Here is a 26721-nt window from a genome sequence, read left to right as displayed (position 1 = left end):
CAACCATCAACCGGTACTGGTCTGTGGCCCAGGGGGTGGGGGCCCCTGGTCAAACTGACCCCTTCTGAATGGAATTGTAAGCCTTTGTGAGCCTATTTTTAAAAAGCTATTAGAAGACAATCTGGTATAGAAATTTTCAGTCTTGCCAGACTCTTGCTGGGGTATTTCCCAAAGAGAAACACTTGGGGATATTTTTATTTTTTAAAAAATACTTCACCTATTTTTTAATCACACTTTTTTTCACCTCATAACAGATAATTAACTTCTAATGACATCATTATCCAAGACAGAAAGGTGAGAAGTATAAGTGTTATTGTCTTTAGGTGGAATACACATTCCTCTTAAAATACACACACATACACACACACATATACACAAGGAATAGCACAAAAAGAAACTCATTACAACCCCTGCAAAGCTTCACCTCCAATCTTATAACCCAATGACGGCAATTTCTAATAATACTTGATGTATGGATGGATCTTTGGAGCTTAATTAGTTGTGTTCATTGTGAATGCAATCTGGCCCAATATAAACACAGAAACTTTCCTTCAGATCTGTGTAAAGTTTGCTAGTAAGTATAGCATAATTTTCACTATACCTTGGAACATGGGAACATTTTTTTGGTAATATCTTAAACAATGAAAATCTCACAGTATAAATATTAGGTTGGTGCAAAAGTCATTGCAGTTTGCATTGTTGAACTTTGCCATTTGATGCTGGAATACATTCTTGAATGTCATTATGATATACATCATTTTAATGTGAATTTCTTACTTTATGTTTTTTGCTAATGAATTATTACTTGCTGTTTATTTTCTATGTATTTTAGACTATGGAAATGATGTTAGACAAAAAGCAAATTCGAGCAATCTTCTTATTTGAGTTCAAAATGGGTCATAAAGCAGTGAAGACAACTCGCAACATTAACAAAACATTTGGCACAGGAACTGCTAATGTGCGTACAGTGCAGTGGTGGTTCAAGAAATTTTGCAGAGGAGATGAGAGCCCTGAAGATGAGGAGCATAGTGACCGGCCATGGGAAGTTGACAACAACCATCTGAGAGCACCATCAGGGCTGATCCTCTTACAGCTACACGAGAAGCTGACCAAAACTCAGTGTCCACCATTCTACTGTCATTTGGCATTTGAAACAAATTGGAAAGGTGAAAAGCTTGATAAGTGGGTGCCTCATGAGCTGACCACAAATCAAAAAAATTGTCGTTTCGAAGTGCTGTCTTCTCTTATTCTATGCAACCACAAACCATTTCTTGATCAGATTGTGATGTGCGATGAAAAGTGGGTTTTATATGAGAACCAGCAATGACCAAGTCAGTGGTTGGACAGAGAAGAAGCTCCAAAGCACTTTCCAAAGCCAAACTTAAACCAAAAAAAAGATCATGGTCACAGGTGATCTGCTGCCCATCTGATCCACTACAGCTTTCTGAATCCTGGCAAAACCATTACATCTGAGAAGTATGCTCAGCAAATTGATGAGATGCATGGAAAACTGCAGGGCCTGCAGCTAGCATTGGTCAACAGAAAAGGCCCAATTCTTCTCTGTGATAACGCGTGACTGTACATACAAAATTTTGCGTTATCCACCATATTCATCTGACCTCTTGCCAACTGGCTACCGCTTTTTCAAGCTTCTTGACAACTTTTTGCAGGAAAAATGCTTCCACAATCAGCAGTATGCAGAAGACGCTTTCCAAGAGTTTGTTCAATCCTGAAGCATGGATTTTTATGCTACAAAAATAAACAAACTTATTTCTCGTTGGGAAAAAAGTATTGATTGTAATGGTTCCTATTTTGATTAATAAAGACGTATTTGAGCCTAGTTATAATGATTTAAAATTCAGGGTCAGAAACTGCTATTGCTTTTGCACCAACCTAATACTATTAACCTTACAACACGGAAAAGCACACGAGGTAAGGTGGAAAATACACTTACAGAAAAAGTGAAGTGACAGTTAAGTAGTATTTTCAAGAAGCTCATCTTAGCTTAGGGAAGCAATTTTACTCTACTGTGTGCATTTTTAAAACTATTGTAATGTTCATGGCATTCGGCTCCATTACTTCATGGCAAACAGAAGGGGAAAAAATGAAAGCAGTGAGAGATTTTATTTTCTTGGGCTCCAAAATCACTGCAGACAGTGACTGCAGCCATGAAATTAAAAGACACTTACTCTTTGGAAGGAAAGCTATGATAAACCTAGACTGCATATTAAAAAGCAGAGAAATCACTTTGCTGATAAAGGTTCATATAGTGAAAGCTATGGTTTTATCAGCAATTGTGTATGGATGTGAGTTGGTCCGTAAAAAAGGATGACTGCTGAAGAACTGATGCTTTCAAATTGTGGTGCTAGAGAAGACTCTTGAGAGTCCCTTGGACAGCAAGGAGAGCAAACCAGTCAGTCCTAAAGGAAATCAACCCTAAATATTTCCTGAAAGGACTGATGCTGAAGTTGAAGCTCTAATACTTTGGCCACCTGATGTGAAGAGCGGACTTGCTGGAAAAGACCCTGATGCTGGGAAGGATTGAAAACAAAAGGGGAAGTGGGCAGCAGAGGATGAAGTGGTTGGATAGCATCACCTAGTCAATGGACATGTTTGAGCAAACTCCAGGAGGTAGTGGAGGACAGAGGAGCCTGGCGTGCTGCAGTCCGTGGGGTCACAAAGAGTCGGACACAACTTAGCAATTGAACAACATCAACAACAACCACAAACTAAGGTAAGTGCTCTGAGCATATTTAAAGTAGGCCGAGGTAAGCTATCACATCCAGCAAGGTAGGTGAACTACATGCATCTTCAACTATGAAACTGTCAATTTACAAAGAGTTTATTGGGTTAACTAACCTTTAGATTGAGCAAGATTTATATATAGAATACTTTTCCATATCAAAAGCAAAATTTTATAGTGGGATATTAAACTTCATAATGCCCCTGGATTTTCACGTTCCTTTGAACAGAAGTGACTGCTTTTAGGTAATGCATTTAAGAGAGGAAACATCATTTCAAGTTTGTTTAAGACTGCCATCTAGTGCCTCCTTTCTCCCTACTGGATTCAGAGTTCTCTGTGAGCAAGTCAGTTTAGAGAGGGTCTATATTGAACTTTCTGGACGGGTTAACTCAGGGTTTCAATAGATAGCAGTCACCTTTTCCAGCCTGGATGTCATTCTTATGGTACCAGCTATGCAGAAACTGATTGTCCTGCTGGGCAGCCTTAGAGAAAAAGTGAAGCACAGACATGAAGCAAAGTAAAAAACAGTCATCTATTATTCTTTGCTGACCTATGCAATTAGACATGACCCTCAAAACAAGACAAATTAACTCCTCTGTGGTGATGCAATCCCTGGAGCAGATGGATCGGTGATGGAAACATGCAACCCCACCAAGGTTCATATTTAACATGAGGAGTATGGCACTTCTGCACTGTGTGAAACTCTGCTCTGGCCGGTGCAACTGAAAGATTATGTCAGCAGCTGAACGGCACAGATTCTGAAATCGGATTCCCACAGAAACACCTGGTGGAGACGAGACAGTCGCCGTGTGACCCAATGTATTCCTCTGTGAATCGGTGTGAAATCAATGTCCCAGCACGATGCTAGGTGGAACTGCGCTAACGGACAAGTAAACTAGTCAGGGAGATACAGCAAAGAGATCTCAGCTGTATGAGATCATTAGCCAATTGGAACTGGAATAGTTCCAAGACACCTGGGTGGTTGTGTCCACCTACCTGAATTACCCTGGAAGTTTCAACTGGATACAGTTCCTTCTATGAGTCATAGATTATTTGTTTCACTATGCACTGGTAAACAATTGTCATATTCCATGTTGAAATGGCTGCCTTCCAGATGGGGTGTGAGGTGACTTTTGTGACAAAATTCACTGGAGTCCTAATGTATGACTGAAGTGTACAGGTTTTTGATAAAATTCCATCTGGCAGCTCAACTGATCAAGACACTGATTTGATTTCAACAGTTCACAGAATTATAATTAGGCAGTTATGAATGGTACCCCATATTTATCTAGAAAACATCTAGTTTACTCATAAGTTAAATAAATCTTTAAGGAAGTCCCTTTATATTTATTTCAGTGGCTTTCCAAATATAAATGTGCAACCTTAATAAGTTAAGTTCCATATTCAGTGAGTTCTTGAAAAGTATTATATAAACTTTAAACTATATTGTCAAAGAAGAAAATATTTAGCTTTATTTTGAAGCAACTATTTTATATATTGGGGAGATTCTTTTCTTTTTTTTTTTTTTCCTTCATTTATTTTTATTAGTTGGAGGCTAATTACTTCACAACATTGCACTGGGTTTTGTCATACATTGACATGAATCAGCCATGGAGTTACATGTATTCCCCATCCCGATCCCCCCTCCCACCTCCCTCTGGGGAAATTATTTTCTCAAGCATTTACATGTAAGGGTCAACAATAACTAATTTGATGCAATATGCAATAGTCTGTGTGAATTTAACCTTAATCACAAAAGCTGTCTTAGCAAATATAAAATCTTTAATTTCCTAGGTTTATCAAGAAAATCCCCTCAAATCACCTGTCAAATTCTACCTTCATCTAGCTACTGAAAAATGTACAGCAAAATGTAGCCTATTTGAAATGTGAAAGTAAGTACAAACATCAAGAATAGGTTATTTTTTGCACATGTTAATATCAGAAAAGAAAGAAATACAAAAATTTTAGGTTTCTCCATCTTATAAACTTGGTATGAGTTTCAAAGTCAACAAAAAGACCAGTAAAAGGGAATTTTATGAAGAGGCTATTTCCTTTTCCAAGAGACTTCAAAAAGAAGTGGATAGGAAAAAGAAAATGTCCCTGTGACTTATATAGTTGATCAAAAACAAAATTCCTGGAAGCAGCTTGGTGGGGTGGGGTGTGAACCGATCCAGTACAAACCGAGTCTGCAGTTAGAGCCGGTGGTGAGAAGCAGAGGCATGCTGGAGTCTCAGGCCTTGTGTTTGGAAACAAGCAGGGGTTCTGGTGGCTTTTCAGACCCAGCTCCTGGGATGGGAGCTTGTTTGTTTATACGGTCCAAGACAATGAACCCCCAGCAGTATTTGGGTGACCTGGGTCTTCAGGGATTGATGTGAAAGTCATTTTCGCTCACTCTGCATCAGAGGGCTTATTTGCTAACTGAGGGCAAGCATCTTTCCTCCTGCATGAGTGCATTCCACAGTCCAGCCCTCCACATCGCAGAGCCCTGAAGGATGGAGTGGATAGGTCACATCTTTGGATCTTTCTTTCCTTTTGCTTCCACTAATCACCCCCTTTCTTGTTTTGTATAGGAATATGTCTCTGTTTCTTGAGTAAGTATATGTTGAATGAATAGAACAGATGGATGAATGAGAGATAAATTTTAAGTGTGAACAATTTGGGTAGATTTAATATTTTTTTTTTTTGAATTTTTTTTCATTTATTTTTATTAGTTGGAGGCTAATTACTTTACAATATTGTAGTGGTTTTTGCCATACATTGACATGAATCAGCCATGGATTTACATGTGTTCCCCATCCTGAACCCCTCTCCCACCTCCCTCCCCATCCCATCCCTCTGGGTCATCCCAGTGCACCTTCCAAGATACATGCATGCTAAGTTGCTTCAGTTGTGTCTGACTCTTCACAACCTGTAGCCCATCAGGCTCCTCTGTCCATGGGATTCTCCAGGCAAGAATACTGGAGTGGGTTGCCATGCCCTCCTCCAGGGGATCTTCCCGACTGGGGGATCAAACCTGCGTCTCCTCTGTCTCCTACATTGACAGGCAGGTTCTTTACCACTAGCATCACTTGGGAAGCCCCTCAAAGATACAAAAGTATTTGAAAATAAAAACTATATACCAGATGATCTTCATCTATACTTTAGAACATTTAAACACGGAAACAGTTATGGGCTTCCCCTTCCATGAAATATTCAAAATATATCAATAATGCTTATTTTCCTTATTTAAAAAGTAACACAATGACAGCACAAATTATGGAAAAAATGAAAAGGGGACACGAAATCATATCCATTTCTAATCTACCCACCAAGAAATAAACTATTACTAATATTTTACTGATACAAAAATGTCAGTAGAGTTAGAAGGTCACCCATGCAGGGCATCAAATCCAAAGCACAGGTCTGGGGAAAGGTCCTTAAATTCTTGTATATTTTTAAAAGATTTCTCATCAGTTAGTCTAGGGATTCCTCAAGCACTAAAGGATTGTTTCATCCTAAAGAAATTTAGTGCCTTCTGATCACTAATGAGACTCTACTCAGTTACACTGAGAAATACAATGCCTGAACACATAAGAATACTGCACAAAGGAGTCAGCTTGAAAAATGAGAGTAATAATCTGGGGGCTGGTTTAAAATATTGGAGCAAAATAACTGAACTGTGTTACCAGGTAATATCCTCCAGCCAGGACCACTAAGACATGTACATGTCAACTAGACCAAAGCCAAGGATGGGCCCATGCCAGGTACTGCTCCCTTGGGGGGCTGCCTTAGAATCAGGCTCACAAGCTCCCACCCATTCTTCTCCTTATGTGTGGACTATTTGGTCAACCTGCAATTCTGATTTACCATCAGTTCTGCTGCTTCTTAAACTGCTGACTTCTATACATAGCTGACTTGACAAACATTGTTTCCAAAGACTGGGAGATTGAAGTATTTTACCCTAAAAAACAAGAAAGGCAAAGCAAAGGCAATAATTCTTTACAACTGGTGGCTCAGATGGAAAAGAATCCACCTGCAAAGCAGGAGACCTGGGTTTGATCCCTGGGTTGGGAAGATCCCCTGGAGAAGGGAATGGCTATCCACTCCAGTATTCTGGCCTGGAAAATCCCATGGACAGAGGAGCCTGGTGGGCTACAGTCCGTGGGGTTGCAAAGAGTCGGACACGACTGAGCGACTTTCACTCACGGAGTGTAGCAGCGGTACATGGTCACGTAAATTCTCTAACAAAGCCAAGGAAGTGGTAATACTTCCTAAATTGGACTGAGAAGAAAAATGTATTATTAATTCTCTCTGAGCATTTGTACAAATTTCTTCTGTCTCTTCTATTTCTTCCTAAACTGTGTGCAAGGAACCAGGACTCTTACCTGGCCGAGGATACAGGGGCGTTGAAAAGGTGGACTAGAAATAGGAACTTCGAGTTGTCAAGTAGAATGTAGGATGCATGGTTAAAACTGAATTTCAGACAAACTACCAATTATTTCTTTTCTTTAGGGACATGTGTTGAGATGCACTTACACTAAAAATTATTTTTTTACATTCTTTTAAAAAAATATTATTTTCCATTATGGTTTATCATAGGATATCGAATATAGTTAATAGGACCTTGTTGGTCATCCATCCTATATATAACAGTTTACCTCTGCTAATCCCAAATTCTCATCCTTCCTTCCCCCACCCTCTCCCTCTTGGCAGAACCACAAGTCTGTTCTCTACATCTGTGAGGCAACATAAAAACAATTCTTAATTGTTTACCTGAAATTTAAATTCACCAAGCAACTTGTGTGGCTTTTTTGATAAATCTGGAAGCCCTATCACAAACTCCTTTTCTTCCTCTCAAAAAGAGCAATTTCTACTTGATAGGCTGGAGTTCTGGATAACCTTGTGTTTGAGAAGAGTGTTCAGCTATCCAAAAAGTTTGTCAACCACTTTGTTCAATGAATCTGGGCAATGCTCTGAACTCCACTGTCTGTGGACTTCTCATCAATAAAGTAGAGTGCATCTGGTTGTTGTGAAAATTAATTAAAGCTTATAACGTGCCTTTTGCAACTGGCACGTTCAGTCCCATATGCTACAAAATATTTATCACATGCCAGACCGCCTGAAAACATACTGATTGCTCAGTGAACAATTAGAAGGCAGAAATTCTGAAAGATGTTAAATCACATCTTAATCTCACCACACTTGAGAACCACATATTGAAACACAGAGGGCCTTCCAACCTAAGAAGTGAACTTATCTTTGAAAAACAAACATAACATGACTTGCTTTTAAATAGTACAGTACTCTAAATTATATTGTTATGGATTTTTTTTCAGCTGAATCATAGCTTTTGAAACAGGAGATCAAGAAATAACAATCAGGAAATGAAAACAGTTCATCTCCTACACGTCTATTGTCTGCTATTTCTGCTTGGTAAGGTTTTTTAAACTTAAAAAAAGTTTTCATGAAAACAAAACAGAGATACCAACACAATAAAACACATCTGGAGGCCACTTGGTGACATTCAGGCTTCTTTTTTTCCCGACCATTAGCTTTCATGGAAAACTCTTACAGTACTAAAGCAAATGTCATAGAAGTGTAACACTTATTATAAATGTTGTCTAAACACTTGAGGCTGAAATTGAAATCTGGCAGTGAAACTGAAAAGTAAATAAGTTTAGATTGTACCAACATAACAAGGAAAAGACACAAGTGTAAATAAATACCTGGTGGGTTGGCCAGGCTAATGCAACATTTAAGGAGGAGAACAGAGAGCTCTTATTCAGAAGTTTAAAGTCAATTACAGAGAAGAAAGACAGGGTTACAATGCAAGTTGTCAAAATTCATCTCTTATTTTCTCATTGAAACTGAGGTGTTAAAAAGGTAGCAATAAGTCCACGACTAACAGCATAATTAATCTTAGAGCCAAATATAGAGATGTGTAATTCACTAAGCATCATGCTTGTCTTGTTTCCTGCATTTGCACAAATTTTGCTTTCTGCCTAAGACGAGTCATTGTTCATTCTAATGGCTTGGCCAACTCCTATTCGGTCATCAAGACCCAAATCAACTATCTCTTCATCCCTGGAGCCTTCCTTATCAAGTCACACAGGACAAACGACTCCCACTTTTGGCTTTGTGCCACTACTGTATCTGGTACATTTCTGTATTCGTGCCTCCACCACAGTATTTCACAAGTGCTTAAATGCCTTCCTTCCCTATAAAATGGTGAGCTTTTTAAAGAAAGGAACTATCCTCAATTGATGTCTGTAGCCCAAGAGTCTAACACAGTGCCTAACAAACCACAGGGCTCAATGAAGGTATGCTGAGTGAAAATGATGCCCCAAACTGAAATAAAAATTGAAAGCTTCACATTAATCGGTTAACATGAATTCGTAAGTGAAATTGTTTCTTACTTTTCAGAGGAGAAAAAACGCAGTGGAGAATATTCAAAACAGCTACATCACTTTGAAGTGAATAAATGGTCAGGAAAAGAGGCAGAAGATGAAAGGTTCTACATATCCATTTAAGAAGCTGGAATAAGAGACTACTGTGAACTGTTCAGAAAACATCTCTGCAAAAGTGTGCCAAGCGTAACCTGGAGGGCTGGCCTCCAGACCAAGGAGCAGATGTGACTTTATTTCTATCCCTCCCTTTAGCTGTCTGCTGAGAAGGCCCACAAAGGTGCCATTAAGAGATGGAACGCTTCCCTGCAGCACTTTCACACACTCATTACCAGCTGATAGCGTTTGATCTTTGAGTCATGGCTGAAGTGACCCAGATTCAAACTGGTGATTATTAATGTCACATTTCTATAGGCCTTCTTATTGGAACAGCACTTAACAGTCACTTGTGAATCTGCTGGGATCTGGGCCATGGCTCATTGCTGTGTTCATCCCAACAACTCACAAACTCCATCTTCAGAGATAGAATATAAGTGGTACCCTGCCTCCCGGTGGGCCGTCTGTAACTTCAGCCTAATTAGAATGTGAATAAGATCCAAGAGCCTGAGAATTTGCTTAAAAATCAGTGATTTAATTAGTTACAGTGCTAGAAAAATGGACTAGCCAGGGCAGTACGTATGGTGACACAGGCCAACATATATTAAGATTAATACAGAAAGAGTTTCACCACTGACTGTATATTTACACCAGCTTTTACTGGCAGAGTTGGGAGATAAGAATTTTATTATGGTTTAAAAAATATTAGGAATGCAACTAGAATGGATCCTGGGCTACACTTATTTTCCAGCAAACCCTCTTCAAACTTCCCCCAATTAATTCCAATTTGGTCAATGAACATTTTAACAAAATTATAATCACTATGTGATTTACATAAGTAAGTGAACATACTACTTTGAGTTCTCCTTTATACATTTTCCACATTTCCCATTTATAAACACAGTGCTCACATTTGTAGCTTTCAGTATGAATATAAGTAATGCCATTGCTGTAACTACATCAGATTAATAATTTGCTCTGAATATTAAGGCATTTCAAGCTCCTCATATTAAATTACAATGTAACCTATTAAACCAGACTTTTGGTAAGGGGAAACCAAACCGGACATTCTCTTAGGTCTTTAAAATACAGCTACTGTTGAATTTTGAAAAGGCTGCACTGTAACATGAATAAAAAGGCCATCTTTAAAAGATGCACCTGGTTAACATGAATAATTTTGAGTAGACTGCTAAATAATTCTAACCAGGGATATAGGTAATGATGACAATTAATAATAATAACATCAGCTCCTATTTATTTATTTAAATATTTATTTATTTGGCTGCAACGGGTCTTAGTTTTGGCACGTGGGCTCTTCACTGCATCACACACACAGACTCCCTCTAGTTGTGGCACCTGGGCGTGAGTAGTCGCAGAACTCGGGCTCTCTAGCTGCGGTGCACGTGCTTACTTGCTCAGAGGCACATGGGATGTTAGTTCCCCGACCAGGGACCAAACCCGTGTCCCCAGCACTGCAAAGCGCCACTGGATCACCAGGGAGGTCCCTCAGCTCCTATCTATTAACTACTTCCCTAAAGTTACAGCCTCCAAGCCCAGTGTTTCAGAACCAAGAAAAATTTGAGCCTAAAAGGTCATCAGGCCTCTCACTTTATCATTCAGGAAACTGAGGCATAGAGTGGGTAAGGAGTCCAGAAAATTAAGTGACCTGTCCAAGAGTACATGCAAGTTAGCAGTAGTAGAGGCTATAGTTATCTCAAAGCACTTAATGTAGAACAATATACACACAGAAATATTTACAAAACAATAAAACATTGTCAAACAATTTTAGACAGATTGTAACTGCTTGCTCATTTTTCCCTCTTTCTTTTGTTTCTTTCTAAAAATCCAAACCACACTCCTTAGGAAGGTGCATCTTGAACTAAAAGGCAGCTTCTTCATCAATAAATTGGGGATAACCTTGGTTAGACCTCTATGCAAAGATGCAGTGAAGGTAAATGAGATGAATCTGAAAGTGCTTTGTGTACTTCAGAGGTATTAGCCTTATTAGCAGTAAAGAACCCCCAAGTTAAAACAGGATAATTTCTGGACAAATAAGTTGGCGCAGTGCCTTAATAGGAAAGCTGACTCACTGCCAATTTAGCCCTGGAACCTGAGACATTAAAATAATAATTTTGAGCAGCTAGGTTTCCTACTAAGCTGGCTGAAATCACTTAGAGGATTAGCTTTTCACCTCTGGAATTTAAGTCAGGATTTCTTGAGTGAAAGATGGTCCATCACCCTTATTTTAACATATGAGGCAATAACACAAGTCTGTCTGCAGACACTGTCTCTCCTTTTGTTTTAAGGTTACAGAGAAGCAGTATGAAGGGGGATATCATACAGCTTCCCTGTTACCGATATTTCCTCTTGTTTCTATTAATATGGCATCAGTTTGCTATGTGCTTCCATATCATTGACCACTTTGTGATGGAGAGAAGGGAGGATGGGCATTTGATCAGTCTCTTTCCTCATACTCAATCACATTTCTCTGGCTTTATTCACATAAGGGAGGAAACAGCTCGGAAACTCCACTGTAGTTGCCAACTGCCCCCTGTCAAAAAAATAAATAAAATACCCCCCCCCCCCCACCAAAAGACTCAGTTCTGGAACTTTTCAACTTATTTTCTGTGTTTCCTTTATCTTCGTTTCTGTTTTTCCTTTATCTTTCACATTAAAATGGTCCCCAAATGCCTACCCTTTAAAACAAGGGTGGCCATTTGCTAACTTTATGGTCCTATTATAAGAAGGAGAATATAAGAGTAAACTCTCTAACTTGTTTATATATATTAGTATACATATTATTAGACTGGGGAGGGGATGCTCCCCAAATATTTGGGGATAGTCCCCAATTCGGATATTCCCCAAATCTGAAGCTCCTTAAATATTTGCAGTCATTCATTCTGCAGGTATTTTATTAAGTACCGACTATGTGCCAGGTAGTACTCTTAAGACTGGGGGTCAAATCACAGACCAGACATCACAGAAATTTCTTTTTGGAACAAACAGCTATAATAAGGAGACATCTGCCCAGTAGTGACAAGGGCTATGGGGAAAAGTAAAGCAGGTTAAGGGGTTTCCAGAGTGGCTGGGGGGTGTCTCTGCTATTTCATGTAGGGTGATTAGGAAAGGCTTCCCCAGTATCAGATGACTTTTTAAGTTGAGACCTGAAATGATGGAATGACCCATGATGACACCTGGAAAAACCCAACACATGTACTTTTATACTAGCTTGAAGTCCAGAACAAACAAGGAGATAAGCTGTGAAACTTCAGGAAAGTGAAACCTACAAATAATAAGGCTTATACAATACTTTGAACCAGCCCTCAGTTTATCTCCAATGATTCTGAAACTCTGTTTAGTGACTACTTAATCTTTTACCTAACTCAAATGTCTTACAGTAGTATCTCTTCACATACTGACTAAGAGGATTTTCCAGTTAAGTTGTACAAACAACCCAAGCAGATAACTCAGGTGTCAATGTCTACTCTGAGGCTCTGATGAGTTGATTTGTCAGTGGGCGTACAGTAGGGGAAAAAGAGCTGACACTAGCTGATTTTTTTATTGGCCGTGCTTTCACAGTGAGAAAATTCAAAGAAAACTGGACAGTTATCCAGGTTTAGAAAGGTCAATTTTTAAAGTTCTTTTAATTAAAAACAAAACAATACCCTCCCTCCCCTCAAGAATGGCGACATACAGCAGCAACAACAAAATCAATAAACCAGGTAAGGTTCAAATGTCTCCTTCTGTTCCTACTAAGTAAATGTCATCAGCAATTATACCGATAGACTTGTCTGCATGTGCACTAAGTCACTTCAGTCCTGTTTGACGCTTTGTAGCCCTATGGATGGACTGCAGCCCACCAAGCTCCTCTGTCCTTTGGATTCTCCTGGCAAGAATACTAGAGTGAGTTGCCATGCCCGCTCCAGGGAATCTACCAGACCCAGGGATCAAACCTGTGTCTCTTACGTCTCCTGCATTGGCAGGCAGGGTCTTTACTGCTAGTGACACCTGTGAAGCCCCAACTGATTGGTTTCTTTTTATCTATATTCTACAGTAATGGTAATAACAGATAATGATAGGAAATAACTCTTTTTAAAAAATAGACTGAAGAGCCAAGAAACAAAATGGGCAACAAACTCTTTTAATCCATTTCCACAAAACTATGCAACCAAGAATTTTCCCCTGCTTGATAGCAAAACTTTCAGATGCATCCCAGTCATTATGAGAAAAACTGAGTGTGAGTCTCACATTTTATTGAGATTTCTGATTTATCTGGTCTAAAACAATATATACATGTGTGTACATATACATATACATGTATACGCATGCTGTGGATATGGACAGTTTTGAAGCAGTTTATAGATTAAGAAATACATGATGTGGAATCATGTCTGTAAAAGGATACAACATAATTGCTGGCTATAAAATAACAGTAATTAGCAATCTATTAAAAAATTTTGACCTTTGTAATCTGAAATATGTTAAAATAAGACTTCAAATTATAATAAGGTTGTAAATTTGTCATATAAACTGTGAAAACTTTATAGCAATTTGATTGGGTTACACTTAAACTGACACACACAGATGATGGCAGAAAATTGGAAAATCATTCATTCAAGGAGGAGTCCAAGAGATCAGGATACATAAGGCAAACTATGGTGTTCACAGGATAAACTGTTTTGCATAAGGCATTAATTACACTTTAAAGTAATATGCTTGGTATCTTTTTTTGTCAGTTTCCAGATACCTTTTCAGGTGAAGCATCTCCACATTTAAAGCAATGAGACCAACTGCTAATCTGGGAAAAATATAATCAGTACACTACAGAGTATCCCCAAAGTCTGGAAACATAAGGGAAATAATGTATTTATTATGCTATTTTCCAGAGGAACAATTATATCCATTGCTTTAAATTTGGAGACACTTTACTTGAAAGGTATTTGGAGGTTGACAAAAACAGATTGGGCATATTATTTGACTGGGCATATTATATGCCCATGTTATTTGGACATAATATTGGGCATATTATTTCATTTTAATTTATCTTTTATTGAGGTAACACTGGTTTTTAACATTATATAAGTTTAATGTGTACATTATATTTATACTACTGTGTACACTACAGAATAATGGCCATATTATTTTAAAATCACTAATATCACATTTTCTGAGTTTCCTGACTTTTTGGGCCCTCTGTAGCTGTCGAGTGTCTGCTATGTGCCAGGCACTGTGTCAGGCGCTGGGTGTGCAATGCGGAACTAATATGGTTCCCCTCTTACATCAATTACCATCTACTCATAGGAGCAGAACATAGGTCTTCCTGGAACTGGGTTAAAATGTCTACATTTTGACAGTGACATTAGGCATGAACATAGCTGTTAAGAATGAATGAACAAATGAACAAAAGAGAAAGGAAGGAAGGAAAAACGTTCAGTCCAGTAGGACTAGAAACATAAAATTTTAGAACTGGAAGGAAATCTTAGAGATCATCTAATTTAGTGGCTCTTAACCACAGCTGGGCATCAAATTACTTGAGGAGCTTTTTCAAGTTAAATGTGCAAAACCCCACCCCAAACCCACTCCCTTAAAAAACCTCTGTGCATTTGCTCCATAGGTGTTTATGATTCACATCTCTGGTTAACATGTACTGACCTGGACTAAGTTCCTTACTTCGCATATAAGGAAATTGAGGCCCAGAGAGGCTGAGTGGGCTGACTAGAAATCACACAGCTATTGTACTACAGTCCAAATTTTCTGATTTTCAGAAAATGAAGGTAAAAAAACTTCTGCACTATTATACCACATCACCACTGTCTATTCTTGAATTTCCGCTCAAGAAGAAATCAGGATAAATGTACAAGAACTGTACATCTGAACTGTGGTGTTGGAGAAGACTCTTGAGAGTCCTTTGGACTTCAAGGAGATCAAACCAGTCAATCCTAAAGGAAATCAGTCCTAAATATTCATTGGAAGGACTGATGCTGAAGCTGAAACTCCCATACTTTGGCCACCTGATGCGAAGAACTGACTCGCTGGAAAAGACCCTGATGTTGGGAAAGATTGAAAGGAAGGAGAAGAGGACGACAGAGGATGAGATGGTTGGATGGCATCACTGACTTGATAGACATGACTTTGAGCAAGTCATGTTGGGAGCTGGTGATGGACAGGGAAGCCTGGCGTGCTGTAGTCCATGGGGTTGCAAAGAGTCAGACACAACTGAGTGACTGAACTGAACACGTACTTGACCAAAAGTTCCTGAACCAAAGTAAAAAAGTCACTGTGTACAGGCAACATAAAAATATAAAAAATAAAGACCCATCAAGTACCATGGTAACCTGCTTGCTCCCTGCTTAAACAGCCAAGTCAAGCCAGTTTAAAACACTCCCACACAAATATCATTATTCCCATCAGGTTCCATTTCAGCACTGCAATGAATAATACTTTTGGTTTTCGTGGGTAAGGAGAAGAAGAGAGGGATTTCTTTTCTGGTTTATTTCTAAAATTTAGAAGGTTTAAAAAAAAATATGTTTCCAGGGCCTCAATATAAAGAAAGCCTGGTTTGCTTTTAACACGTTTGGCAGTACTTGAGGACATGTTTTTGGCTATTAGCCTGACAAGCTGTTTAAGCTTATAGAAGACCCACAAAGGGAACTTATATGATTAAGTTAGTTAAACACAAACATCTTCTCTGTATATTTTATTCCCTCCCTTCATACTCACAAAAACATAAAAGGCTAAGGCATTTCAGAACTGGGTGAGGGGGCAAGTTATTTATCACTTCAGTCCTCTTCTCAAGGCTTGTATAAATAAGAACTGAAGCAACTCAATGAAATTATTCATACGACCCTTGCGGGGAACAAAGCTCGGCATCAGAAAGGAGTTCAAAATTCCGACGAAGCAGATGCATTTTCTTACAAGAAACATCTGTGATATCCTAATGCACTTCAGACCTAACTTTATCTCTTTCTAAAAATTATGTAACAGGCACATACTTCAAGCACTGAACATACTTATTAATTACATAGTCACAGAAGAATTTAAAAATGCAGTCTCCTTTTGACGCACATTATAACAAGTATTCCAACACCAGAGCACTAAGGAGTCTTCTGACATAAAATTTAACAGTTCCTTAAATTGTTTGGCAGATATTTTGAAGCAAAACAAAACGCCACACTATCTAAGTCTTTTCCAGTTCCTAATGACGGAATTTACATTATTCAAGCATGTAAATAACAGAGTTGGAAACATCAATTACAGTTAACAAGTTATGAGTTTCTTTAGAACAATACCATATTATTCACTTATCATTGAGATAAAAGACAGAAAAATGGAAAGTGCAAATGCCTTTGGTGAAACTATACCATGATCTACATCAGTTTACTATTATTAGATTGAAAGAGGGTTGGTTGTATATGTGTGTGTATCCAGAATACAGCAGTGCAATGAGGGCAGAGGAACTGGCCAATATATAAATAGGTTTTAACAGACTTTCCAGTCCAACCATAGTAACTATATTAGGTTCTGTCCCTACAAAACCACATGGGCCTGGGTGGGCTGAGTATTTGGCAGGCTGGGGTGCTCAGCTGGTAAAGCAACATAAACCTTATTTTACCTTGAGTTGAATAAATTTCCTCTGAGACAGTTTGCTTAATTGAAAGAGTTTTCAAGGAGAAAGGACAAGTCTAAGTGTTGGTTGGTGGGCGCTCCTTACCCTAAAGCTAACCTCGCACCTTCTTCCAGCTTTGATCAAAGGCCTCCACCATCATTCATTCGTGGTAGCACTCTGGATGCAGGCAGTAACCTAACCTCCAGGATCTAACAATCCCTAGCAGCCTGGGTTAATTTCAGCTGTCTCTACAAGGGCTACATGAAACATGGCATTTACAAATTTGGATTATACAGCACTATTTATTACGTGATGGAAGATTTCCAAAAATGCCAGAAGAGATGTTGGCACTTATGCAAGTCAACTACTGTTCAGCCCAAAGAAGCACTATATTCTATAGGATGCTTTTGCCAGGATTGAAAGAGCCTATGTGAAAACACCCTAATTGGGACCATCTTAGCACCTCAGCTATTGGATACCCTCTGGCTCTAGGTGTTATGTTTCAAATGGGCCAACAAACCATCCTAGAAACAGAACCTCCCAGTCCTGTAACTAATCCCTTCACTCCAAGTCCTGAGAGTGTATATTTTCTTATTTTCAGATTTAATAAGGCAAGTATATCTGGTAGCTATTAAAAGATTTAAGCCATTGCTGTTTTAAAAGGTTTCAGTATTCAGAGATTTCAAGCCCATAGAGGGGGCAATGTGGCAGGTTTGGATGCTATAGAATGGTGAAATTATTTCCCTGGTTCTCTTCCTGTGCCCCCTTCCCCCACCAGCCCACTGTTTTAAGAATGTTCTTATTGACCTTTCTCTACCCTCTTAATGTGTCTTTAACACATGTTCAAGGGTTCACAAAAAGAAAACTAGAAGAATCTGAAGGAAAGACACTGTACCAAAGAATCTTCAGTGACCTAAATAGACAATTACAATGACAGATCCATAAAGAAGGAGGCAGAAAAATTTGAAACATTGGCTACTTACAATACAAGGTCAGATAATCTTTCCTTCTTTTCTTCTTTGGGGAAATCCAAACAGTTGTACAGTGGTTCTTGAAGTTTTTCTTTATTGAACAGTCCTCATGCTTGTGCAAAACCAAGAGCCATCCTAGAAAACCAGGGCCGATATTGTATCACATTAAGTGGTGGCTATTTTATATCAGACTTTTTTTTAAAGGTGACAAAAATGGGGTTGGTGGGGAGAAGGTGGTTATAAAAAAACTTCACAGGAAACCAAATAGCCTTTATTTAAATTAAAAGCAATCACAGGCTGATTCTTGGAACATACTTGGAAATGCTTTTTGGCATGCAGCTGCTACATGCCGCCAATATTGTGTGTAATTGGAAACATTTCAAACAGAATTGTTACCAAAGTCAAAGACCATAATTGCAAGCCGTGGGATCTGCGTTGCAGATAAAAGCAGGGCAGCTCAGGGAGAGCATGCTGCACCCAGGGTCCCTTACTGGCAGCGTCTGACTACAATATTTTCACTGTATTATCGACGTCTCTTTCTTTCCAGATCCCCAATGAGACAAGAAGGAAACACAGCGAAGTGTACACAAAGCAAAAACTGGTAGGTGCTATAAATCAGTGGTCAGGACAAAACTCTTAGAAAGGAGTACATGACTTCAGTACTTGAACAACTGAAATAACACTTTTTTTTTCCCCCCTGAAGTGTAATCCACTAGAAATAAAAGGCTTCTCTCCCAAGAGTTTCCTTCAAACTTACCAGTGAGAAAAATGCAACTGCAGTCAAATTGGTCAGTTGTTTTTTAGGATCGCTTAAGACCAAGTTACAGCAAGAGGGAAAAAACGTTAAGTCCAGGTAAATGACAGCTGCTTGCTAGTTTGTGGCTCTAAGTTTTAGAATGTTTACACTGGCTTCTGCTCTGCTGACATCTTAATTTTTATTTTACTTTTAAAATCTCTCTTCACAGGGAAATGAATCTGGAAAGGTCTAATCAGTTCAGGCTGGGCAATCGCTCTTGTTCTGCAGAGGTCTCTTCAAAACTGACCAACATGCATTTTAGAGTTTAGTCTAAACAAGCATACAAAACAGAGACACAGGGAGGATTTTACATTCTCTTTGAGAGGTTTGAACCCCCAGGGGACTGGAAATAGTCAGAGCCAGTGGACCACTGGCTCAGGAACGGTTCTTGGAAAAATCATGTCATTCTGGCACATGGCAAAGGGTCCGATTATTCTGTCACGTCTCCGGGCCAGGAGTGTCATGACATCAGCGGGCTCCAACCTGTGAAGCCTGTCTCTTCCACCATCCTGCCTTCAGGAGAGAGGGGAGTGAGGGAAGCGGGGAGTGAGGTGGATCCCGGTGCAATTTTGGGCCGGGCCTTTTCCACTGTTCATAGACGTTTCTCCAGCAACACACACGTGGTTAACCTCTGCGACTTCAGCTGTGCCCGGCAGCAGACAAGAAGGGTGGGTACTGGTTCCTGGCAGCGCTGGGGGCTATGCTGGCGTGCGTCCAGAGATGGAAGAGCCCAGAAGTGGGGCCGCCTGGGTCCTGGCACTTGGCTCTGGCTCCGCGTGCCACCTGAGGTTTCGAGGAACAACGTCGAGGCAGGACTTGGCACCCGGACTATTGTCCTTTCCTCTCCCAGCTCATGTGCTCACAGAGACCTTCTAAAGATACCACGTACAACACACTACCGCTTTGTTCTGAGACCAGACAGCAAAGCAGGAGCGGACCCTCAAAATCCCAACAACCTAGAAACAACTCACTCCCTTTCCTAACTCTCTTTATTGTGAAATAATCAGACCTGCATTTAAGCAAACTGAATATTCTCACTTGAATGAGTTAAACAATTAGTACTATTTTATGTAACCCGGAGGGAAAAAAAGAGCTATTTTTCTCCCAAGTGGCGTCTACCCTAGTCCATTGGCATCTTTAAAATTTTTATGCACAGATGAGGATCATTTTGACTTTTAAAATTACTTTCCTTCTTTAAAAGAAAAAATTTACTCTTTATAAACTACTTTAACCAAAAAATTAACTGCAGTAACTAGAATAATCTTTTCTGAAAACCGTTTCCTGTAACACGGGCATTCTCAACTACTACGTATATACCATTAAAACAGGTACACTTAATTACTGGAGAATCATTAAAAAAATTCCTGATCCGTTTCATGAGTATTATGAAGAGTCAGTCATAATACTCAATTCCCTTTTGTTTGATTTTCAAGTAATTATAAAAGCTTTTAGAGAAATTATCTCACAATGTCACTTTTTAAAACTTAGATTTCAGCTTTTTAAAATTCTAACTTAAGAAATTTTACATTGTTACCTCTTTTCTTTTGTGTCTTTTCAGAGTTATCATAGGAGAGGTTATTAGGAGTAACCAGACTTTTACCTACATCTGACTCTAAACTTTATAGTTTAGCTATTAACTCTAATAAGGGTCTTTTCTTCATTCAGCTGATATTAGCTTTTACTTGGGTGACCCAAGCTGACTCATTACAACCTCCTTAATTAGAGAGACAAATGGTGGTTCCATGGACCCTGATTTTAAAAACATGATAAACTTTTAAAGGTTCAGTGGTATTACTGGCAGAACTGATTGAATCTGTCATGTGAGTAAAATATATCACTTTTCCTTAAAAACCTGTGAGCCAACAGGGTCACTCAGTGATAAATCACAAATTAGTAGCAGATTAAGAATGGAAAAATTAACTTACAAAACCAATTTGCTTATGTCAATATGGCTCCCCCTATGTTCCATCCAGTCCTTTAGCCCTCCAGAAGTCCCTCCCTTTCCTTCCTTCCTAGGCTTAGTCATGAAAAGTCACTATCATTAGCCATGGTTTATTAAAACAGATTTTCAAGTTCATCAGCAGTGTGCTAACTTCCAACTGTGGGTAATGTCCATTTATTTCTAGCACCTTTTAGTTTTAATATGTAGAGCACATGCATTGTTAACCTTTAAATCCTTTGTATAAACATTTCTGGAAGGGCTTTAAAACATCTCCTCTGTATTTCCTGACTCGCCAGTTGACGGCATTTAGGAGCTCCCTGGTACCAGCAGGTGCTGTATTTTGCTTTCTTCAGGTTCCAGCTGGGCTACAATGACAGATTCCTGTCCCAGGCCCGGCCCAGCCACCTAGGCTGGGACCACATGGAGGCAAGCTGAACCGGGCCCCACCAGACAGCAAGATAAATGACTGTTGTTTAAGTTTAAAATCCCCTGGTGGGAGTAAATATTGTTCCAGAGAAAAAGGCTTGACAAATATTGCGTCATCCTTCCAGAGCTGTCTTGATTAAAGCAGGATCTTTGGATTAAGTTGGTGCTCAATTCAGAATGTATCTGTCTTGCTGTCATGGGATTTTTTTCCCCCCCTTCCTAAAGTCTGAAAACAGACATATTGTTGGGGATGGTCAAACAAGGCTACCGCCTCCCAAGCAGCTAGAGTCCACTCTGATAATAGAAGGCGACTGAACACTTCACTGAGGATAATGGAGACAGCAGAGGCTTAGTGGGAAAAGGCCAGTTGTCACCTAAGTGACAGGCAACAGCTGAGCTCACACATCTGGAGCCAGACCAGGGCAAATATTCAGCAACCCTCACCCGTCTACACCTTGGGTTTGTCTGAAGTAACAGATGGAAGTTCCTTTCACTCCACAAGCACATTAAAAAATATCTGACAGTGAACCACACCGATTACGTAACATCAGAAGCAAACACCCTTCTGAGGAACTGGTTAAAATTGGGAGGTAGGCAAAACTGTACCGCAGGTACACACCATTTCATTACATATAACCTCTTCTGCATAAAACCCATCCTAAGAGCCACATAAATACACATGCTTTTTATAGCACAAATGCAACTGAATTCCTTGGGAGAGGCAAGATCCTTCCATGTTCTTTTCCTTTAGGCAGTTCCCATGCTGTGTTCTTCACCTTGCTCAGGGCCGCAGCCGCTCTGCCTCCCATACTCTTCAAGAAATCAGCAACCAAACGTGTTTGGCTTGTGATTCTGAACCCTCCTTAGGCAAGCTGGAACGCAGAGCCAGAGCGGTGCCAGCCGTCCGCCCCCCACCCCCACCTCCTTCTTCAGCCTCCTGAAGACAATCTGTGGACAATTTCCCCAAAGTCCCCAAAATAACACGGCTCTGCCAACAGTCACCGGCCATGCCGTTTGTTTTTCTTAGAGGGCAATGAAAATTTAACAGCTTTCTGCTGCATCCTGAGTCCAGGTCCTGCTAATTATTAACATGCCCAGTTTCTTTAACTTTTTCTGCCTAAAGGGAAGTCGACGCTCCCATTCCTTCCCATATTCGTGTTGCATGCAGAAAACACCACTGCTGGGGCGGGAGGTAGGGGGCTGACGCACCCAGGAAAAAAGCAATCGAGCCTTTCCCCGGAGCGTTAGGGGAGAGTCGGCACCCTGCCTCCGGACGCCGGTAGGTGACAGGCGATCCTAAGCGGCGGACACAGACCAATGCGCCCTGGCCTCCCTGCGCCCCGCAGCGCCCCAACTCTGGGGCCCCTGAACGGGTTTCCACGCAGGAAAGAATCAAAGGAAGAGTTGGTGGTGCTGCAGCCAACAGGAGCGGTGCGGGCAGCCTATCTGAAGCCCTCTGGGGCCGCAGCCCCAGTATCTGCTTTCTCGGTCTACACAGCCCAACAAACCGGTTATGCCCATCTCCCGCATTTTCTGCGACACCGAACCACTCTGAGTGTCAGATGCCCCGCAGTGACGCGGACCCTTCTGGCCCCTACCCCGCGGCGCTAGCCCCCCACCGCCGCACCCGCAGCCCCTCTGCAGAGCCCACTCACCCCAGAGAGGGAGCGGGACTCGGCTGGACGGTCGTCGGCTCTGCGGCGGGTCTGCGGACCCGCGGTGTCAGCGACGGGCGAGGGCGGGCAGCACCGGAATCATCCGGAACCCGGGACGTGGCCGTGCCGGCCGCGGCGCCCCTCGCGGAGGTCAGCGCTGGCGGCGCGAGGCGGGCACGCTCCGGAGCGCGCTGTCTGGCGCGGCGGCCGCGGGAGGCGGCGCTCGCGGGGCTGCAGGCGGAGTGCGCCCGGCTCCCCGGCCCCGTCCGCGCCGCCGCGCACCCCGCCCTCGGCCGGCCGCCCGGCGCGAGCGAAAACGCGGAGCGCGGAACCCGCCGCGGGATCCGGGCCGCGCGCGCCCACGCGCCCCCGGCTCGGCTGCGAAAGGCTGGAGGGTTAGGCGGCGGGTTCCCGCGGCCGAGGGCGCGGGGAGACCGGGCTGGTTGGACCGGCTCGGCGCCGCGGGAGGGCTGAGCTGAGCGCGGGCAATCTGCGGGATGAAGTTCGCCTGGGCGCAGCCGGGGTTCTCAAGTGCAGTCGGGTCTTCTCTGCCCCGCCCCCAATTATACGCTTTTTTTTTCTTTTTTTTTTAAACCAAGCATTCTGATGGATGGAAAGGCAGGAAGGGTGAAGGAGCAAAAAAGACAAACCCAATTTCCTCTGATCAAACGGTTTCGGGGTTGCCTATTTGGGTTTCTTTTCCTTTGGCGTGGTCGGGGCGGGGTAGTTAATTAAACTCTTACTTCGATTCCTTCCGGCGCGCCTCGCCTCGCTGGGGACTCGATTGTACTCGATCCTATCTCTTGTAATCCCACAGGCTGGGCTGTCTCCACCTCCGAGCAAGAAGCCACAGATTCAGCCTTAAGTCCGTTCCCTCCCCTCCCCGACGACCTTGGTCATCTCAGTAAAAACTCAAGAAGTCCGAGGAGTGCATGTGAAAACCTCAGCTCATCGCAATGTCCCGGCCTGGGCCAAGTTAGCGTGTTGCACTTAAAGTCGTATTGAAAATATTAATTTCATCACGATGATCATTTTCCATTGGCCAAGCTACTTTCCATGTTTTCGGTCTGCCCAGTTTCCAGGGCTGGGCTCTCAGGCGCAATTTCTCAGATGAAGTGGAGCTCCGCCTGTTTGAAAGTTCTGCCCTGACATCTGGGTCGCCTTAGAACCTTAACCCTTCTCACTCGTTCCAGTTCCAGATCAGTGGAGTTTCATTCCATGGGGGTACTGTTTCCCTCGGGGTTGCAGAAGGTTGCAGACAGCAGCTGTTGAGCCCAACTTGTCAGGTGTCTCTGCAAATCTAGGGCTTCCTTGACCTCTCAATCCCTTCTACAACCCTCTAGGACACTGTAACATCTTCCTGAAAGATGAGGGTGTGTGCATGCGTGGGGGGGGGGGGAGGTGTTAATTGATGCATTTTTAAATTTCTTCAAGAAAAATCAAAACAGCCAATTTCAGAAATTTTCAGAGCACCATATCTCTTCTATTTTTAACTGGGAGTAAAATAAGGGAATACTGAACAAATTCGAAGTTGATGAAAAAAGGATATAAAGCGATAACATTTAAGATAAAATGAAGGGGATACAGTACAAATCTAAGGAAACGTTTGGCCACAGCCCTGTGCTCTGCAATTCTAAATCTGATTTATATCTCCCTGCACTGTGAAACTTTCTCACCTCTAGATTCACCCCTGAGTTTCTAAACCTCTGAGCACAGATCTTTCGGGAAACAAGACTGTTGCTTTTGAAGTAACTCCACTTTTTCCCGGTTTTTGTAACTGATGGGAATCTGGGGGAAAACAACCTAGGCTGTCTTGCTTCTCAGCATTTTTTTGGAATTGTGTGTGTTTATCTTAACAGGGTTACAAATGCCCCTATTAAGCTGTAGACTTTTAGCTTCTACCTAAACTCCAGAACTGCCAAGAAGACTGACAAAATGATTTATTCCACCATAGAGGTTGTGAAAACCAGTACTTATAAGGGCAAAGAGTCCACTTTCCATCTGTGGGTGCCTGTCTATGGTTTCAATGGAGACCTTGAAGTGAAAGTAGTTTTCCAACAAACTGAATGACACAGTGGGATAGAATCAGTGGAGGATGGAGTGGAGGAAAGCGTCACCGAACTCCTGCAGCTGCATCTTCATGAGAAAATCCTCTCTAATGGACTAGTAGGCACTTGGGGCCAGCAGAGTTGGGTATGGAGAAGCTCAAGAGAAGGATATTTATGGAAGGTGCAGTTGAATCTCGCTATTAATTGGAGACAATGCTACTTTCGTATGATAAGAAATAAATCGATAAATCAATCTGATATCAGAGGACTTACAGCTCTGTGGTGGCCTCACATTTGTTGAGCACCTATTGTTTGGTAGCAAACATGTTGGGCACTGTAGGGTATTCACAGTTGCCTGTTGAGGGATCACTGTCTCTTTAGACAGTGCACTGAGCAGCATCTTTTGGAACAAAAGATGAACACAAAAGGTGAACACTTGGTCTTCAGCCAGGACTCCCAAAATTACTTTGGAGGGTACATGTGATAACTTGTGGTCAGAGAAATTTGAGTTCAAATCTCAGTCCAGCTGCTTACCAAATGCAGCCTAGAATAATGTAGTTAGGATTAAAGTGGTGCTTAGGTTCTTCATTTGCAAACGAGGATGATAATATCCACCTCTAGAGAGCTGCTGGGAGGATTGAATGCTAGGCATGCAGAAACGACTCAGCAGCTGGAAAGTTTATACAGTGCTGGTGTATAAGGCATTGTCGCACACCACCCTTCTCTACACCAGCCTCCAAGCAAAGTCCTGTAAGTTAGGAAAGAACCAATTTGGACTTAATCTGCAAAAGTATTCTTCATTGTGGACTATTCTGTTTCTTCTGGGTCTTTTATCCTAATGGTGTTATTTTCTTTGTCTACACAAACGAACATGGTACCAAATCGTTTTCTTTTTTTTAGAAATTTCCTTATTATTATTTATTAAGCACCAGTTTAATACTGAAGACATTTCAAATCACCAGTCAACAGCTCATTCTTCCCCACCCCAGCCCACCCCAAATTCTTGATAAAGAGCTCTTCAAGTAAAGACACACTCTCTTCTCTTTTCTGTATAAAACTTTATGAAATAAAGGCAAAGAACTGTGCGCGTCTTGCTGTAAATCCTGCCCACAGCTGTGGAGAGTGTCTGTCCAAGGCGGTGTTTACTGTACAGGTCCGGAAAGACTCTTGTTCATGAATTGTCTCTTCACAAAGCAAGTCCGCCACTTGTTGGGTTTATCATTCTGCTGGTCAAAAGTCTCAGTCCAGCCTCTTGCCTCAGCTGTTGTAAGTCGGCCCTCATCACTTCATCTTCCTGTTTGTTTGCAGGTTTGGCATAAATGGCATTAAGTGGAAAACCAAAGGCTTTCTGGGAGTGGGAAAAGTAGTGATTCCCAGTGTATACATTTCTTTCTCGCCTTGGCTTTTAGAATTGCACTTTTGGAGTTTCTTTAGACACTCAGAAATGTAGAGAGTTGTATATATCAAAGTCCTATCAGCTTCGTTCTTAATTTCATAGTTTTTGAAGAAGACATTGGCCATAAAGTAATAGATAGCTTCATCCACAATATCTGTATCTTTTGTCTCTCTAAGGGCAGGTCCTTTGAACTGACTTCTGATAGGCAACAGAGCCACGTTTCCAAAGAGTTTGGTGGCAGGGTCTATGAGGGAAGAGTGGTAAGCTGGCATCTTGGAGGCACCCAGGTCTCAACCCCAATGAAGAGGATCTCCAAATCTTTTATAAATAAATCATTTCACTTAGGGAATGTCTATTTTTCTTTTAAAGCTTTGATAACAAATGCATATTTTTGTAAGTGACATCTTTATACACTGAAGTGTGTCCTTCAAACATTCATGAGTTGGGATCTTTACTTCCAGTATCTCAGAATGCAATTTATTTGGAAATAGGATCTTTACAGAGGTAATCAAGTTAAAATGGGGTTGTTGGGTGAGCTCTAGTCCAGTATGACTGCTATTCTTCTAGAAAGAGCAAACAGACATGCACATAGGAAGAATACCCAGTGAAGAAGGCAGAGGTCAAGGTGATGTGTCTTACAGATAAGCCAAGGAACCACC

At 41.2% G+C, this 26721-nt stretch overlaps 1 protein-coding gene and 1 pseudogene across 2 annotated transcripts in view; both read right to left on the bottom strand.

Moving 5' to 3' along the window:
* PRICKLE1 (prickle planar cell polarity protein 1) overlaps positions 1-23483 on the bottom strand; it is a 111553-nt gene extending 88070 nt beyond the window's left edge. Inside the window, exons 1-2 of one of the 2 annotated variants that reach the window (XM_065934592.1) lie at positions 23362-23483; positions 17812-17934 (exon numbers count right to left, since the gene is read on the bottom strand). The gene's annotated coding sequence lies outside the window, so the exon portion shown is untranslated. Of the gene's footprint in view, positions 1-17811; positions 17935-22618; positions 22848-23361 lie in introns of those variants that run through there. The other variant, XM_065934591.1, reaches the window with a different exon arrangement.
* A 2325-nt stretch (positions 23484-25808) lies between these two features.
* Positions 25809-26334, bottom strand: LOC136166126 (actin-related protein 2/3 complex subunit 3 pseudogene; annotated as a pseudogene).
* Positions 26335-26721: the final 387 nt, after the last annotated feature.

Source organism: Muntiacus reevesi, chromosome 4 (assembly GCF_963930625.1).
Source record: "Muntiacus reevesi chromosome 4, mMunRee1.1, whole genome shotgun sequence".
Lineage (NCBI taxonomy): Eukaryota > Metazoa > Chordata > Mammalia > Artiodactyla > Cervidae > Muntiacus > Muntiacus reevesi.
Note: the sequence above shows the minus strand (reverse complement) of the source record. Positions and strands in the feature narration are given on the sequence as shown.